The sequence below is a fragment of the Pongo abelii genome, chromosome 11 (genome assembly GCF_028885655.2).
Source record: "Pongo abelii isolate AG06213 chromosome 11, NHGRI_mPonAbe1-v2.0_pri, whole genome shotgun sequence".
NCBI lineage: Eukaryota > Metazoa > Chordata > Mammalia > Primates > Hominidae > Pongo > Pongo abelii.
This window is the reverse complement of record NC_071996.2, coordinates 122,684,513-122,700,887: the sequence shown is the minus strand read 5'-3', so window position 1 is coordinate 122,700,887 and position 16,375 is coordinate 122,684,513. Positions and strand designations below refer to the sequence as shown.

Here is a 16,375-nt window from a genome sequence, read left to right as displayed (position 1 = left end):
GCCAGACTGGTCTCAAACTCCTGGCCTCAGATGATCCTCCTGCCTCAGCCTCCCAAAGTGCTGGAACTATAGGCCAGAGCCACTGCACCTGGGCACATGGCCCCAACAAAATACTTTGTTTCACTTATTGGATGAATGACAAAGACCAAAAAAAAAAAAAAAGTTGGATACATTGTATGGGCAAGACTGAGGGCACAGGCATTCTTGTAGATTAGTAGTGGGAGGGTGGGTAATTTGATGTGACTTTTTTTTTTTTGAGGCAGAGTTTCACTCTTGCTGCCCAGGCTGGAGTGCAATGGTGCGATCTTAGCTCACGGCAACCTCCACCTCCCGGGTTCAAGCAATTCTTCTGCCTCAGCCTCCCAAGTAGCTGGGATTGCAGGCGTAAGCTGCCGTGCCTGGCCTGGTGTGACTTCTAAAGAGAGCAAGATTTAAAATGCATAATCTTTGACCCAGAAATCTCAATTCTAAGAATGTATGGTCATACATATGTGCAAAAAAAAAAATACATACAAGGGTTGCAGCATTCTTTTTAATAGCAAAAGATTGGAAACAATCTAAATACCCATTAATAGCAAACTGGTAAAACAAGTGTTGGTATGCTATACGATGGAATATTATATTGTGACCAAATAGAATGAGGCATAGCTAACAGTATTCATATGGACCATCTTCCAGATTTATTATTAAGTGAAAAAACAAGGTGTAGAACAAAGTATATACTAAATGTGCATACAAGCATGGTAGTACAGATGGAGCATCCCTACTCCAAAAACCCAAAATGTGAAATGTTCGAAAATTCAAAACTTTTTGAGTACCTGACATGATGCCACAAGTGGAAAATTCCATACCTGACCTCATATATACAAACTGTTTCATGCACAAAATTATTTAAAACATAGGCCGGGCTCAATGGCTCAGGCCTATAATCCCAGCACTTTGGGAGGCCGAGGCGGGAGGATCACCTGAAGTCGGGAGGATCACCTGAGGTCAGGAGTTTGAAACCAGCCTGGCCAACATGGTGAAACTCTGTCTCTACTAAAAATACAAAAACTAGCCGGTATGGTGGCAGGTGCGTGTAATCCCAGCTACCTGGGAGGCTGAGGCAGGAGAATCACTTGAACTTGGAAGGTGGAGGTACAGTAAGCCAAGATCATGCTATTGCACTCCAGCCTGGGCAACAAGAGCGAAACTCCATCTCAAAAAACAAAACAAAACAAAAAAATTATTTAAAACATTATACAACATTCCCTTCATGCAATGTGTATCAGGTATATATGAAACATAAGTAAATTTCGTATTTAGACTTGGGTTTCAGCCCCAAGATATTTCATTATGTATATGCGAATATTTCAAAATCTGAAAAAATCTGAAATCCTAAACACTTCTGTTCCCAAGCATTTCAGATAAGGGATATTCAACCTATATATATGTAGACATCTCTGGAAGGAAACACTAACAAAAACATTAACAGTGGTGGCTGCCAAGAGGGGAACAAGATGAAAGAGACTTATTTTTCTTGTTCCTAAATCTCTCTGATACTTTTTGAATTCTGAAGCATATGCACCTAATAACGGTTCAAATTCATACTAATTGTTAAAAATTGAGTTGGGGAAATAAGATATTGACAAGAAGCCAAGTGCTATCATACAAGGCAGCCCACGCCAAGCGCCAAATGAAAAATAGAGACAGAGGTAGGTGCTAAAAGAATCCAGAAGAGGGAGAGCTCCCTGGGGCTGGGTAGGTTCTGGATGGCTGTGACCTAAGCTGGAAGGAATGGCAACATTGAGACAAGCAGGGGGAGGTGGCGTTCCAGAAGGAGAGAATGGTGACAACACAGCTTTGAAGCCAGGCGTGTTCTTGACACATCAGAGCCCAGGGAATAAATTTGTTAGGTAGAATCTGAGCTTGGGAACCTGTCTCTTTTGTCTGCCTGCAGGAGGCAATTGTACTTTGGCTTTAGAAGCATCAGGGATGAAAGCATTTCCCCTGCACTGAGGGAGTCCCCAGGAGCCAGGCTGGGTGGTGCTCCCAGCTGCCCCAGGAGGTCTGGGTTGCCACCTCTCCACACCCACACCCAGTCCAACCCAGGCCTGCCAGGGCCTGCCAGCAGCGTATTACTAGCAGGAAGACCTCAGGGAGATGGCTATATAGCCACCCAGGGTGGGCTGGCTGGTTCAGCAGACAGGAAGGGAGACGAGCTGCCTCTCTGGATCCCCAGCCATCTTGGCAGGTGAAGAGCTCACCTCCCTCCCCACCCCCAATCCTGGCCTCTCCCAGGCCCTCACCACCTCCTAGGAGATGTTTTCCAAAGGGCACTGATAGCCCTAGAACCTGGCCCCAAAGAAGCCTCTACCCCCATTCAGACCCAGAAGCTGGGACTCTCCCCTCTACATCGATGCCCTCCTTCCCAGAGCCTGGGCAGGGCAGTGTGAAGCGTCACCCACTCCCTGCCCCTGAGGCACCTGAGTCACTGTCTGGGCACTCAGGACCTGGCAGGCCCAGAAGAGGTGGTGTCTGGAGGGGTGCCTGGAACCACTGTGAGCAGGAAGTGAGGGCACCTAAGAAAAAGGTTGGGGAGCAACATATGATTTGGTGCAGGCTAACCTGGGTTTGAATCCCGACTCCTCCATTTACCACCTTGGACGAGTCTTTGAGTCTCAGTCTCCACGTCTATAAAATAGGCGTTCATTGAACAAGTTCATCCAACAAATGTTAATCATCTAATATGCCAGGCAACACTGGGGTGTTGAGAGTAGAACAATGAAAAACAGTCCAAGGCCTGTCTGAGAGCTTCTGTTCCAGTGGGTGTAATAACTGTACTAACCTCAGAATTAAACAAGATCTTATGGATACAGGTCCTAGCACATAGTAGATGCTCACTAAATGATGGCTATTTCTTGGGGTGTGAAGGGCTCCCAGAGTAACACCTTTTCCCTTCCCAAGTTTGAAACCAGTTGATAGAAAGACACATAAGTCAAATATATGGAGATTTAAAAGTCAGCCCTTTTAGCAAGGCATGGTGGCTCATGCTGGTAATCTCAACACTTTGGGAAGCCAAAGTGGGAGAGTTGCTTGAGCCCAGGAGTTCGAGACCAGCCAGGGCAACATAGTGAGGTCCTGTCCTTACAAAAATATTATTGTATTGTATTGTATTTATTTATTTATTTATTTTTATTTATTTTTTGAGATGGAGTCTGGCTCTGTCACCTAGGCTGGAGTACAGTGGCACTATCTCAGCTCACTGCAAACTCTGCCTCCTGGGCTCAAGCGATTCTCCTGCCTCACTCAGTCTCAGGATTTAAAATTTGCCATCTATTTGGAAGTGGGGGTGGGAAGCTGTGTGTGCATGATGCCACAGGACTGATAAAAGGTCAACTGTCTTTATCAAAAAGTGGTGAGTGTCAGGGCCGGGCATGGTGGCTCACCCCTGTAATCCCAGCACTTTGGGAGGCTGAGGCTGGTGGATCACCCGAGGTCAGGAGTTGGAGATCAGCCTGACCAACATGGTGAAACCCTGTCTCGACTAAAAACATAAAATTAGCCAGGCCTGGTGGCGCATGCCTGTAATCTCAGCTACTTGGGAGACTGAGGCAGGAGAATCGCTTGAACCCGGGAGGTGGGGGATGCAGTGAGCAGAGATCGTGCCATTGCACTCCAGCCTGGACAACAAGAGCAAAACTCCATCTAAAAAAATAAAAAAAAAGTGGTGAGTGTTGACAGAGATTACTGGGAGGTAAGCCTCCTACCCTTACAAGCCATTCTCCATGTGGCCACCACTGCACCATTCTTCTGCCTCATCCAGCTCCAGTGTCAGGGCTCTCTATTACCCCAACCTCCTGCCTGGAGAAGACAAGCCACTAGATCACAGGATGGGCTAGTGGGCACTAGAGTACTTTAAGGATCACTTCGGATCCTCCTGGCCTCACCGGGCTCTTGTTGCAGCTCCATGTGGGGTCCCACCGACTTCACATATGTGCAACTTAACAGCACCTCCTCCTTGCCCAGGGTTTCCTGATGACTCTACAGCCCAAGTGTGTGCAATCCACCAGTGCAGGGGAGTTAATGCTTGATGGGGCGAAGGTTTAACCAGTGGAAGAATAGAGCCAGTGCATAAACCCCACCCCCAGCCCTCACCTGCCCGCTCACCCAAGGATGGTTCTGAGATGCCATTTATTCAGCTGCATTTTCTCTAGGGTGAATTTTTCCTCCTTCTGTGCCTTACTTCCCTTGGCCCCCATTCTATTTGCTGTAATTGCACTCTGTAATGAAATCTAAAATCAGATCTGCTTTCTGGGGAATAGAGGCTAAGACACCAGTGTTCCTATCTCTCATGGAGAAGAAGCCCTCCCCCCATGGTTTTCCCCAAGAGAAAAAGACATTCGTGAGACAATAAGGCCACAGCACTTTATGTAGGACAGACACACAGTATTCCCCTAGTATTCATCCCCCCCCATCTTTTCTTCCCCCCGCTCCACACTATCCATGCCCACCTCCTCGTAATCCTTCTCCAGGGCAGTCATATCCTCATGGGCCTTGGAGAACTCACCCTCCTCCACACCCTTACCCACATACCAGTGCACAAATGCCCTCTTGGCATACATCAGGTCGAACTTGTGGTCCAGGCGGGCCCAGGCCATAGTGATGGCTGTCATGTTGCTCAGCATGCACATGGCATGTTGCACTTTACCAGGTCACTCCCAGGCACCACAGTGGGTGGCTGATGGTTGATATCAACCTTAAAGCCTGTGGGGCACCAGTCCACAAACTGAATGCTGCGCTTGGTCTTAATGGCAGCAATGGCAGCATTGACATCCTTGAGCACCACATCTCCACGGTACAGCAGGCAGCAGGCCATGTACTTGCCATGCCGGGGATCACACTTCACCATCTGGTTGGCAGGCTCAAAGCAGGCATTGGTGATCTCTGCCACCGACAGCTGCTCGTGGTATGCCTTTTCTGCAGGGATGACTGGTGCATAGGTGGCCAGGGGGAAGTGGATGCGAGGGTAGGGCACCAGGTTGGTCTGGAACTCTGTCAGGTCCACATTGAGGGCCCCGTCAAAGCGCAGAGAAGCTGTGATGGAGGAGACAATTTGGCTAATGAGGCGATTGAGGTTGGTATAGGTTGGGCGCTCGATGTCTAGGTTGCGGCGGCAGATGTCGTAGATTGCTTCGTTGTCCACCATGAAGGCACAGTCTGAGTGCTCCAGGGTGGTGTGGGTGGTCAGGATAGAGTTGTAGGGCTCGACCACGGCTGTAGACACCTGGGGGGCTGGGTAGATGGAGAATTCCAGCTTGGATTTCTTGCCATAGTCAACAGAGAGCCGCTCCATCAGGAGTGAGGTGAAGCCAGAGCCAGTGCCCCCACCAAAGCTGTGGAACACCAGGAAGCCCTGAAGCCCTGTGCACTGGTCAGCCTAGACAGGGAAGGGGAGGGAAAATGTGGGGCATGGAGCACAGCTGATGGACAGGAAAGAACCAACTTGTGCTGTTTTAAATTCCCAAAAGTTTCATGAAATCCTTAGAAGACTTTTCCAAGAGCACAAAAGAGATCCTCATAGAGTGGGTCCAGGGCACACCCTTTCTCCTCCCTGTGCCTCTTCCTCTGAAATCTCCTGAGGCCCTTAACACAGAGCTCTGTTGTATGCTGGAAAAGAGGGGTATGATGGTGGGTGGAGTTGGCTGTCTAGGCTGACCAGTGCACAGGACTCCAGGCCTTCCTCATCTTGTCGTCATAACTTGCCAACTCCACCCACCATCATACCCATGCCCTGCTGATTTAACTTTGGATGTTTCTAGAGGGTTTCTCTACTAAGAACAACAATCCAGGAACCTCATCCCCATCCTTCGTAGGAGCCAAAGCCAATCACAGAGGCTATGGGCTGACATTCTTTGAATCCCTGCCTTTCACAGGGACTTCTGCCCACATCCTTGTAACACAAGGTGGTATTCTGGGAATGCTTATGGAACCCCACAACTTGGCCAGGCAGCCCATCAACATGTTTGCCTTAATGGACACCCTGCCTAGCATCAGGCCAGCCACTTCGAAGATACAGGGGACACCAGCTCCAGGCTGGAACCTACAGTTGGCCCCCCTGATCAGAGTGCAGGGCCTCTCCTCATTGGTCCTGATCCTGTGTGTTTCTCCCAGAGGCTGAAGCTGTCCTTCCCCAATCTGGTGTCCAGACTACCTCACAACAGGAATCCAGATTCATTCCCCCTGCCCCAGCCCTCAGCCCTTTCCTCACTGGCTTCCAAATCCGGTCCAGTACCAGGTCGATGAACTCCTTCCCAATGGTGTAGTGGCCCCAGGCATCGTTATCGGCAGCATCTTCCTTGCCTGTGATAAGCTGCTGTGGATGGAAGATCTGGCAGTATGTGCCTGTTCAAACTTCATCTGCAGTGGGCAGAGTTTTGGGCCCCATCTCCCTTGCGATCCAGCTGCTGGAGCCCCAGGGGACCTGAAGGGAGTGGGGTCACCAGGTCCCAGGTTCTGCATTCAGGCTGCTGCTATTACCTGCTTGGATGTGTTTGTGCTGCTTGGATGTGTTTTTCAATAAGGAAAGGGATGTGGAGTGGCCTACAGACTCAGGACCTCAGTAACAGCGATTCCGTACGTCTGGAGTTCTAATTGGCTGCAGCACCTGGGAAGCTATACCACAGACACCATGCTCTGCAGTTATGGAGTAGGACTTGCTGTGGTACCCAGGGACAAGGTCATGGCTGGGACTGATCATCACTCACCAATCACAGCGGGCTCCAGATCCACAAACACCGGCTGGGGCACATGTTTCCCAGCCTCAGTTTCACTAAAAAAGGTGTTGAAGGAGTCATCCCCTCCCCTGATGGTCTTGTCACTGGGCATCTGCCCATCAGACTGAATCCCATGTTCCAGGCAGTAGAGCTCCCAGCAGGCATTGCCAACTGCATACCGGCCTGCCCCACGTGGACTGAGATGCACTCACACTGAGTGGGCAAAGGGCAGAGAACGGCCTTCACAGAGGAAAACATATCATGCCTGGACATGGTTCCTGCCTGGCTTCCTTGAGTGGCTCTTTGGCTGAGGGCCAAGGTTCCTGGACTCTACTCTGCTTGCCTCGCCTCCTGCATCTAAGCATTTACTGGTGGCATTGAGGAGCAACAGGCATTGGCCGTACAGGCTGGGCCAAAATCCTTGGGGGAAGCAGAAGATGTGAGCAGTTCTGAGATTATAGACTCTTGCTCAGTGCCTGTCTCAATGAGGAACATTGAAGGGATCAAATGAATCTAGAAGTGCAAGATAATCTACCCACCAGTGTCCAGAAAGAAATTAGGAGCCATTGGTGAGGGAAGCAAGGGAAAATAGTACAAAGATAAAGCACAGGAGACATTAACTCCAAATTTGGAATAATGGTGCTCTCTGGCAGGGGAAGCAGATAGAAGCAATTGGAGACAGATTCCATTTCTCAAGCTTCATAGCTGCTGTTCATCACATTATTCTTTTCTTTTTTTCTTGAGACAGAATCTCACTTTGTCACCCAGGCTAGAGTACAGTGATGTGATCATAGTTCACTATAGCAGCCTTGGACTCCTGGGCCCAAAGGATCCTCCTGTCTCAGCCTCCCGAGTAGCTGGAACTACAGGCATGCACCACCATGCCTGGCTAAGTTTTAAATTTTTTCGTAGAGACAGGTCTCGCCATCTTTCCCAAGTGGGTCTTAAACTCCTGGGGTCAAGCAGTCTACCTGCCTTGGCTTCCCAAAGTGCTGGGATTACAGGCATGAGCCACCGCAACCCAGCCTATCATGTTATTATTTATACCTTTTTGCATTCCTGAAATATTTCTTAATTGTTTAATGAGGATGACTTCTCCAAAAATGTAACACTTCATTGACTATTTTTATATAACACAAGGGCCTGACTTTTCATGATTTTTAGATGACTGAGATTAATCCATAAATAATCTGTATTCCAGCCCAATTACTTCTCTACTTGTCTTGAGCAAAAGTCTTAACCTCTTTGTCAATGTTCTCCTTTTGAAATGTGGACAATAATAAGAGTCCCTCCTAGAAAAACTATGAGAATTAAATGAAAGAATGCATGCAAAGTGCCTGGCCCACTGCCTAACACACACTAGGGTGTGCCATGCATGTTGGGTTCCCCTTCCAATTTCCCACCCTCAATGCCTGATGTCATAGTAAGAGAAGGTAATGAATTGAGGCTGGGCGCAGTGGCTCACACCTGTAATCCCAGCACTTTGGGAGGCCAAGGCAGGTGGATCACTTCAGGTCAGGAGTTCGAGACCATCCTGGCCAACATGGTGAAACCCCCTATCCACTAAAAATACAAAAATGGTATATGCTTATAATCCCAGCTACTCGGGAGGCTGAGGCAGGAGAATTGCTTGAACCCAGAAGGCGGAGGTTGCAGTGAGCTGAGATTGCATCACTACACTCCAGCCGGGGCAACAGAGTGAGACTCTGTCTCAAAAAAACAAACAAACAAACAAAAAAGATAATGAGTTGAGCTGAGACCTCAAGGACAGTAGAAATCCCAGGTCCAATCCTGGGGCTGCCTTGGCTCACCAATCACCTGCCTGGTGCTGCACCTCTGAGCCTGACCAGCCAGTTCTGTCCAGAGACCCAGACATTGTCCCGGCCCCCAGAACTACTAGCCCATGCAAGGTGTCTCTGGCCCCTCTGGGAATGATGTCTCACACTGGAGGCAGCAGGTTTGGGGCAAAGAACTCAGCCTCTGGCCAGGGGCAGTGGCTCACGCCCTGTAATCCCAACACTTTAGGAGGCCGAGATGGGCAGATCACAAGGTCAGGAGATTGAGACCATCCTGGCCAACATGGTGAAACCCTGTCTCTACTCAAAATACAAAAATTAGCTGGGTGTGGTGGCATGCACCTGTAATCCCAGCTACTTGGGTGGCTGAGGCAGGAGAATCGCTTGAACCCAGGAGGCAGAGGTTGCAGTGAGCCAAGATTGCACCACTGCACTCCAGAATGAGACTCCGTCTCAAAAAAAAAAAAAAAGAACTCAGCCTCTGGAGTCACACAGACCTGGCCTCAAACCCCCATCTCTCTGTGACCCAGTACAAGTCATTTCACCTCAGCTTCCCTAGCACCTTTTTCATGACTGTAGAAAGAGAAGAATCTCACAGCCAGCGGCCTGTATTGTTACATTGCTTAGTTCTGCTTATTAAGCACAAATAAGGTGCCAGGTGAAGGTGGCACTTTATACACATTATCTCATTTAATCTTTACCACATTCACCTTAAGTAGGTAGTTTTATTACCCCCAATTTATAGATGAGAAAACTGACCCTCAGAGAAGTCAAGTAGCTTGCTCAAGGCCATGAGCAAAACCAAGAATATTTAGAGCAGGGACAGGCTGGCACCAACCATGCTCTTAACTGTTCTTCTATCCTGCCTGGTAGGGAGGTGGGTAAAAGATATCAAATGAGCCCCAGGCACAGCCAGCTCTTGACAGATGGGAGCACCCCCCTTTCCCTCCTCCTTCTTCTCCCTGCTGATCTGTAACTAACATGAGAGGTCAGACAAAGGCACAGCAGATAGGCAGGGTGGAGGGAGGAACCAGAGGGGAGAAGCTTCCATGGAGGATGTGTCCCCATGGTGGGAAGGTGGGATCAGAGCCCAACAGTGAACCTGTGGCAAGGCCCAGGGTCTAGAGATTCTCAGCCAGCAGAGGAAATGGCCCACACTTTCTGCTCAAGTCCTGCTTCCCCCACACTCCCCGCACTTAAATTCAGACCCCCTCAGCAGCCCTGCTTCTCAGCCTAGGCTCAGCCCCACATCCTGGTTACCATCAAACTTTCCTTCCCTACTCCCTTTGAAGCCCCCCACACCTGCATATTTGGGGGCCACAGCCACATCTGGAAGTCTCTTTCCCTCTCCCCACCTCTCCACATACTGTAGCCCCATCAACATGTGGACTCCCAAGGTACCTTCACGCCAGATATCTTGGGCCCACTGGGACCCCACTTGCGTGCTCAGTCCCCCCAAGGCCCCTTCCACTCACCCCGCTGCCTGGACAGGGGCTGGCTGGGGTCCTATCTCTCTGTCTGCTGCAGGATAGTGAGCAGGGATGGATCTGTGAGAGGCCTGCAGCGGCCAGCCAGCCTCCTCCTTATATTCTCTGGGTGGCTCTCAGCGGGTGGATGTTGTTAGAAACGTCCTGGGAGGGCAGGGCCCGTTGACTTGGTCACGGAGAACGGAGTAGGAGGCAAGCACTGGGCCTGCGCCCAAACAGGGGAGCCAGCTGAGGTTGGCAGAGGAGGGGCCAGGGCTAGTAACTCCACACAGGTATCCAGGCCTCTGGGTACATGGTATCTGCTGTCAGTCATGCAATCCCATTTCCTGGCGGTACAGCCTGCACTTCGCAGGTGGAAGACGATTTAGAAATCAAGACCCTGAGCTCCAGCACCACCCCCACCTATCAAACCCCCTGCACTACCCTGCTCTAGGGTTGGTGAGGGCTGTAAGTCGACTGTGGGTGGGACTAAGAAGATCTCTGCAATGATCCAGAAATAATGAGTCCTCGGCCAAGAGATCAAGCCTCAGGACATCCTGCCTGGAAACAGAATATCATAGAACAAGCGACCTAGAGTTTGGTTTTAATCCTACCTCTAATAGCTACTAGCAATTAAAACTTCTTTTTTTTTCTCTGTTTCCTCATCTGGAGAATGGGGAGAGGTAGTATTATGAGATACGAACAAGGTAACCTTTCTTAAGTGCTTAGTCCAAAACAGCTGTTGCTCTCCAAGGGCAAAGCAAGAGGATGAGCCGGGCCTCAAGGCACTTCCTAAACGTCTCCTCCTAGCCCATGGCAAGTCACTGCTGCTCTAGCCTGGCCTTATGTCCCCAGAAAAGGAGTCTCCCGATCATCTTAGGCAAAATTCTGAAATAAAAAGGCTAGTCTCTAGCATTTGTATCCTGCTTTATGCATCTTTTTTTTTTCTTTTGAGAAGGAGTCTTTCTCTGTCGCCCAGGCTGGAGTGCAGTGGTGCGATCTCAGCTCACTGCAACCTCCACCTCCTGGGTTTGAGCGATTCTCCTGCCTCAGCCTCCTGAGTAGCTGGGATTACAGACACCTGCCACCAGGCCCGGCTATTTTTTATATTTTTAGTAGAGACACGGTTTCACCATGTTGGCCAGGCTGGTCTCAAACTCCTGGCCTCAGGTGATCCACCTGCCTCGGCCTCCCAAAGCGCTGGGATTACAGGCATGAGCCACTGCGCCTAGTCTGCTTTATGCTTCTTAAGTCACCTTCTCCCCATACCTCCTTTGAATCCCTCAACAACTCTGTGAGGTAGGCAAGGCAGGGCTTCCCTTTCCTAGGATGAAGGAAAGGAAATTGAAGTCCCTAGTGTCCTGCCTGAGGTCACATGGGGATTAATTAGTGCTGGATTAAGATTCATCTGGGACTTGGGCTCTGCTTCCCCTCTTTCCACATGGTACAGTGTCCACAGCAGCCCCTCCTCGGTCTTTATCTCATTCCTCCCAGTCTTCAGTTCCACGGCCATCCAGGGTCATTCCCTTTTGTACCCCTCAACTGTCTTGCCTCCCTCTAGCTTCAACATCCTTGTTTGACTAAACCAGAACCCTGGTTAAATTTGTTTTGTCCCCAGCTCTGTGTCTGCACTCACCCAGCTAAACAGTGGCCATAGAACAATCCAGAACCATGCTGACTGATGTTTCGAATGCATGGCCACTAGCCTCAAATGGGCCCTCATGTTGCCTGGAAACCACACCACAGTAGCCCCCCATTAGCCACAGCTTCACTTTCTGCAGTTTCAGTTGCCTGCAGTCAACCACAGTCTGAAAATATTAAAGAGAAAGTTCCAGAAAAACGCAATGTATAAGTTTTAAATTGCACACCATTCTGGGTAGTGTGATGAAATCTAGTGCCTTCCTACTGCATCATGTCTAGAACATCCATGTGTGCAGCGTATCCACACTGTAGACACTACCTACCCGTTGGCCACTGAGTAGCCAGATCCCTTATCAAATCGACCGTGGCGATGCTTCTGCTCATGTAACCCTTATTCTACTTCATAACAGCCCCACAGCTCAAGAGCGGTGATGCTGGCATATTATTATCATCGCTTTCTTTCTCTATATCATTACTGGTTTTTTGTTGTTGTTGTTTTTAAGACAGGGCCTCACTCTGTCACCCAGGCTGGAGTGCAGTGGCATGATCTCAGCTCACTGCAACCTCTGCCTCTTGGGTTCAAGCGATTCTCCCACCTCAGCCTCCCAAGTAGCTGGGATTACAGGCACACGCCACCATGCCTGACTAATTTTTGTATTTTTATTAGAGATGGGGTTTCAACATGTTAGCCAAGCTGGTCTCGAACTCCTGACCTCAAGTGATCCGCCTGCCTTGACCTCCCAAAGTGCTGGGATTACAGGCATGAACCACTGCACCTTGCCTATTATTGTTCTTAACCTCTTACTGTGCCTAATTTATGAATTAAACTTGGTCATAGCTATGCATGTATAGGAAAAAACAGTACATAAGTTTCAGTACTATCTGCAGTTTCAGGCATCCGCTGCGGGCCCTACAACATATCCTTGTAAGTAAGGGGGGACTGTTGTATAGTTCTCCAGTCCCTCTTCCAGATAGCAGCCAAAACCAGGACTAGGTCTGCCGGATTTAGCAAATAAAAGTATTTTATATAGCAATCCTATCCAGGAACCAGTAGTTGCTAATGTGAAATTTCAGTCACTGTGTTACATAGTGCAGTTGAAACAGGGGGCTTTTTCAGAGCCCCTCTCATCCCAGTAAGCTAGGGAATGATCTCAAGCTGGTTAACTCTGGCTTTGGCTACAGCCTGAAGGTTAGAACTCTTCTGTCTCCCACCTGGAACAAAGAGGCCCAAAGAGGAGACCCAGCCACCCAACACATCAAAGATAAGAAAGCTCAGCCTTCTACTGGGTTGGCCTATGAAACCATGGACCTCAGGAATTATTGTCCAGATGGAGTGATATGGGGCCCAGAGGGCCCACTGGGCTCAAAACTCTCTTGTGTAGCACTTAAACTTCTCCCAACTGGCCTTGGGAGTTGGACTCTAGTCAGCCTAGGTATCACCAACTCCAAAAAGAAAACTACCCTAATGGTAGTCAGCTGTCTTACATAAAGCAGAGTGAAAAGACTGAGTTTTGTGATCTTGGCTCACTGTAACCTCCTCCTCCTGGGTTCAAGCAATTCTCCTCCCTCAGCCTCCCGAGTAGCTAGGACTACAGGCATGCACAAACACACCCCGCTAATTTTTGTGTTTTTAGTAGAGACAGGGTTTCACCATGTTCGCCAGTTTGGTCTCAAACTCCTGACCTCAGATGATCCATCTGCCTTGGCCTCCCAAAGTGTGGGGATTATAGGTGTGAGGCACTGTGCCCAGCGAAGACTGAGATTTTTAAAGCATTTTGATGCATCTAGGTTAAAACATAAAAGGCCGTGAATACTCTTAATTTCTTCAACAAATACTGAGTGCTTGCTGTATGCCAAGCACCATTTCAGGTGCCAGGGATACAGTGATGAACACAAAAGTTTATGCTTTTCTGGGGGGTGGGGAATGGAGTTTTGCTCTTGTTGCCCAGGCTGGGGTGCAATGGCGCTATCTCGGCTCACTGCAACCTCCGCCTCCCGGGTTCATGCGATTCTCCTGTCTCAGCCTCCCAAGTAGCTGGGATTACAGGCGCATGCCACCACGCCTGGCTAATTTTTGTATTTTTAGTAGAGATGGGGGTTTCATCATATTGGTCAGGCTGGTCTCGAACTCCTGATCTCAGGTGATCTGCCTGCCTTGGCCTCCCAAAGTTCTGGGATTACATGTGTGAGCCACCGTGCCTGGCAAGTTTATGCTCTTAAGAAGCTTACATTCTAGCCTGGGCAACATAGTGGGACTCTGCCTCTACAAAAAAAAAATTTTTTTTTAATAAGCTGGGTGTGGTGGCACATGCCTGTGGCCCCAGCTACATGGGAGGCTGAGGAGGGAGGCTCACTTGAGTGCAGGAGGTCAAGGTTGCCGTGAGCCGTGATCATGCCACTTGCACTCCAGCCTGGTGACACAGTAAGACCCTGTATCAAAAAGAAATAAAATGGAGCTTTCATTTTCATGGGGAAGACAGACAATAAACAAACAAGAACATTCCAGATAGCAATAAGCATGTGAAGAAAACAAGGCAGGATAATGGAACAGAAAGATATGCAGGGCCTGCTATTTTAGACTGAACAGGGAAGAAGCCACTCTATAAGAAGGTGGTATTTGTTTTTGTTTGGGTTTTTCGTTTTTTTGTTTTTTTGGGTTTTTTTGAGACAGAGTCTTGCTCTGTCGCCCAGACTGGATAGAGTGCAGTGGCGCAATCTCAGCTCACTGCAAGCTCTGCCTCCTGGGTTCACACCATTCTCCTGCCTCAGCCTCCCGAGTAGCTGGGACTATAGGCGCCTGCCACCACGCCAGGCTAATTTTTTGTATTTTTAGTAGAGATGGGGTTTCACCGTGTTAACCAGGATGGTCTCGATCTCCTGACCTCGTGATCCGCCCGCTTCGGCCTCCCAAAGTGCTGGGATTACAGGCATGAGCCACCACGCCCGGTCAGAAGGTGATATTTCAACTGAGGGCTGAATGGTGAGGAGTCAGCAAGGCAAGATCTGGAAACCAGTTCTCCAGACAGACAGAATAGCAAGTGCAAACAGTCATAGGTAGGAACCAGCCCAGTGTGTCCAAAAACCCAGAGTGAGGGAGAGAGCTCTACAAGATGAGATCATAGAGGTGGAGGGACCTTGGAAGGAGAATGGCTTTTATATAAGTGTAACAGGAGGGTTTGAAGCAAGCGTCATTGCCTAGCTTGTGTTTCAGAGAGATGACTGCAGCTGCTGTGTGGAGACTGCATTAGGGTTTCAAGCCTAGAGGCAGGAAGCTGGTTCAGAGGCTGCTGAAGGCATCTAGGAATAACGGGATGGTAGTAGGGGGTGGTGAGAAGTAGCTGGGTTGGCAGTAAAGTGAAGGACATACTAGTGTAGGAGGTGGCAGAGCTTCTCAACAGCCTTGCCTGCCCCTGCCCAATTCTTCACTAGCAAGGTCCTGATTTTATTTGAGTATTCACCCTTGCACTTGCTCGAGGAAGACAGCTTTCCCCCAGACCTAGGGGTGTGTACAGGTTAGTCCAAACCATCCTTGGCCATTTAACTCCCTCCCTCCAGTGACTGGTTTAGGCAAGAGCTAGTGAGATAGAAGGGGGAAGTCTGCTAGGGCGTGTCAAGGAAAGGTTTTTCTCCTGATAAAAACAGATGTGGGAGGAAGCCCCCCATTTCCTGCCTTAAGACAGAGAGTCATATAAGGACATGATACTTAGAGCTGCTGTATCTTGTGTTCCTGAGGGAAGATGTCACCCGCTCTTTGAGGATGACAGAGCAGAAAGCTAGAAACACTGGAGTTATTGGTGACATGACTGAATCAACCCTGGAAAGGCCCTATACTCAGATTTCTTGTGGGATAATAAGTGCCCTCATTGTTCAAGCCACTGATAAGTTAGGCTTTCCATTATTTGCAGCCAAAATATTCTAACTTAAAAGAGGGAGAGGAGAGAGAGAGAGAGGAAAGTGATCCTAAAATAAAGATTTTATTTTGTTTATTTATTTATTTTTTAAGATGAAGTCTCGCTCTTGTCCCCCAGGCTGGAGTGCGATGGTGCGATCTCGGCTCACTGCAACCTCTGCCTCCTGGATTCAAACGATTCTTCTGCCTCAGCCTCCCGAGCAGCTGGGATTACAGGTGCCTGCCACCAAGCCCAGCTAATTTTTGTATTTTTAGTAGAGACGGCATTTCACCATGTTGGTCAGGCTGGTCTCAAACTCCTGACCTCAGGTGATCCACCACCTTGGCCTCCCAAAGTGCTGGGATTACAGGCATGAGCCACTGTGCCCGGCCAATCCTAAGATTTTAACTCAAGCACTTGGAAGGAAGATGATCACTCAGACTGGGAAGCCTAGAACAGAAGCAGGTTTGGCAGGGAGTGGGGTGAGGGTAGAAAACAGAGTTACATGTTGACTGTGTTATGTTTGAGATGTCTAATGGGCTTTCAAGTGGAGATGTCAAGAAGGCAATTAGTCATATGAATCTGAAGTTCAGAGGAGAGGTCGGAAATGGAGATATAAATTTGAGTCATCAGCATATATATGACATTCATTTCTTTTTATCCTATTCCTTCACTATTGTATGGGAATATATATACTCTAGTTCTATTCCTTTTTAAATAATTCAAAAAATGTTACAATAACTTTTTAAGATGAATATTATTTAAAATATACCTAAAAATAGAGATAATATAATAAAACCTCATATATTCACCACCAAGCTTCAACA

The 16,375-nt window shown here is 48.7% G+C and overlaps 1 pseudogene; it reads right to left on the bottom strand.

The window, feature by feature from the left end:
- Window positions 1-4,436: 4,436 nt before the first annotated feature.
- On the bottom strand, window positions 4,437-6,947 carry LOC100454639 (tubulin alpha-1D chain-like; annotated as a pseudogene).
- Between the last annotated feature and the right edge of the window lie 9,428 nt (window positions 6,948-16,375).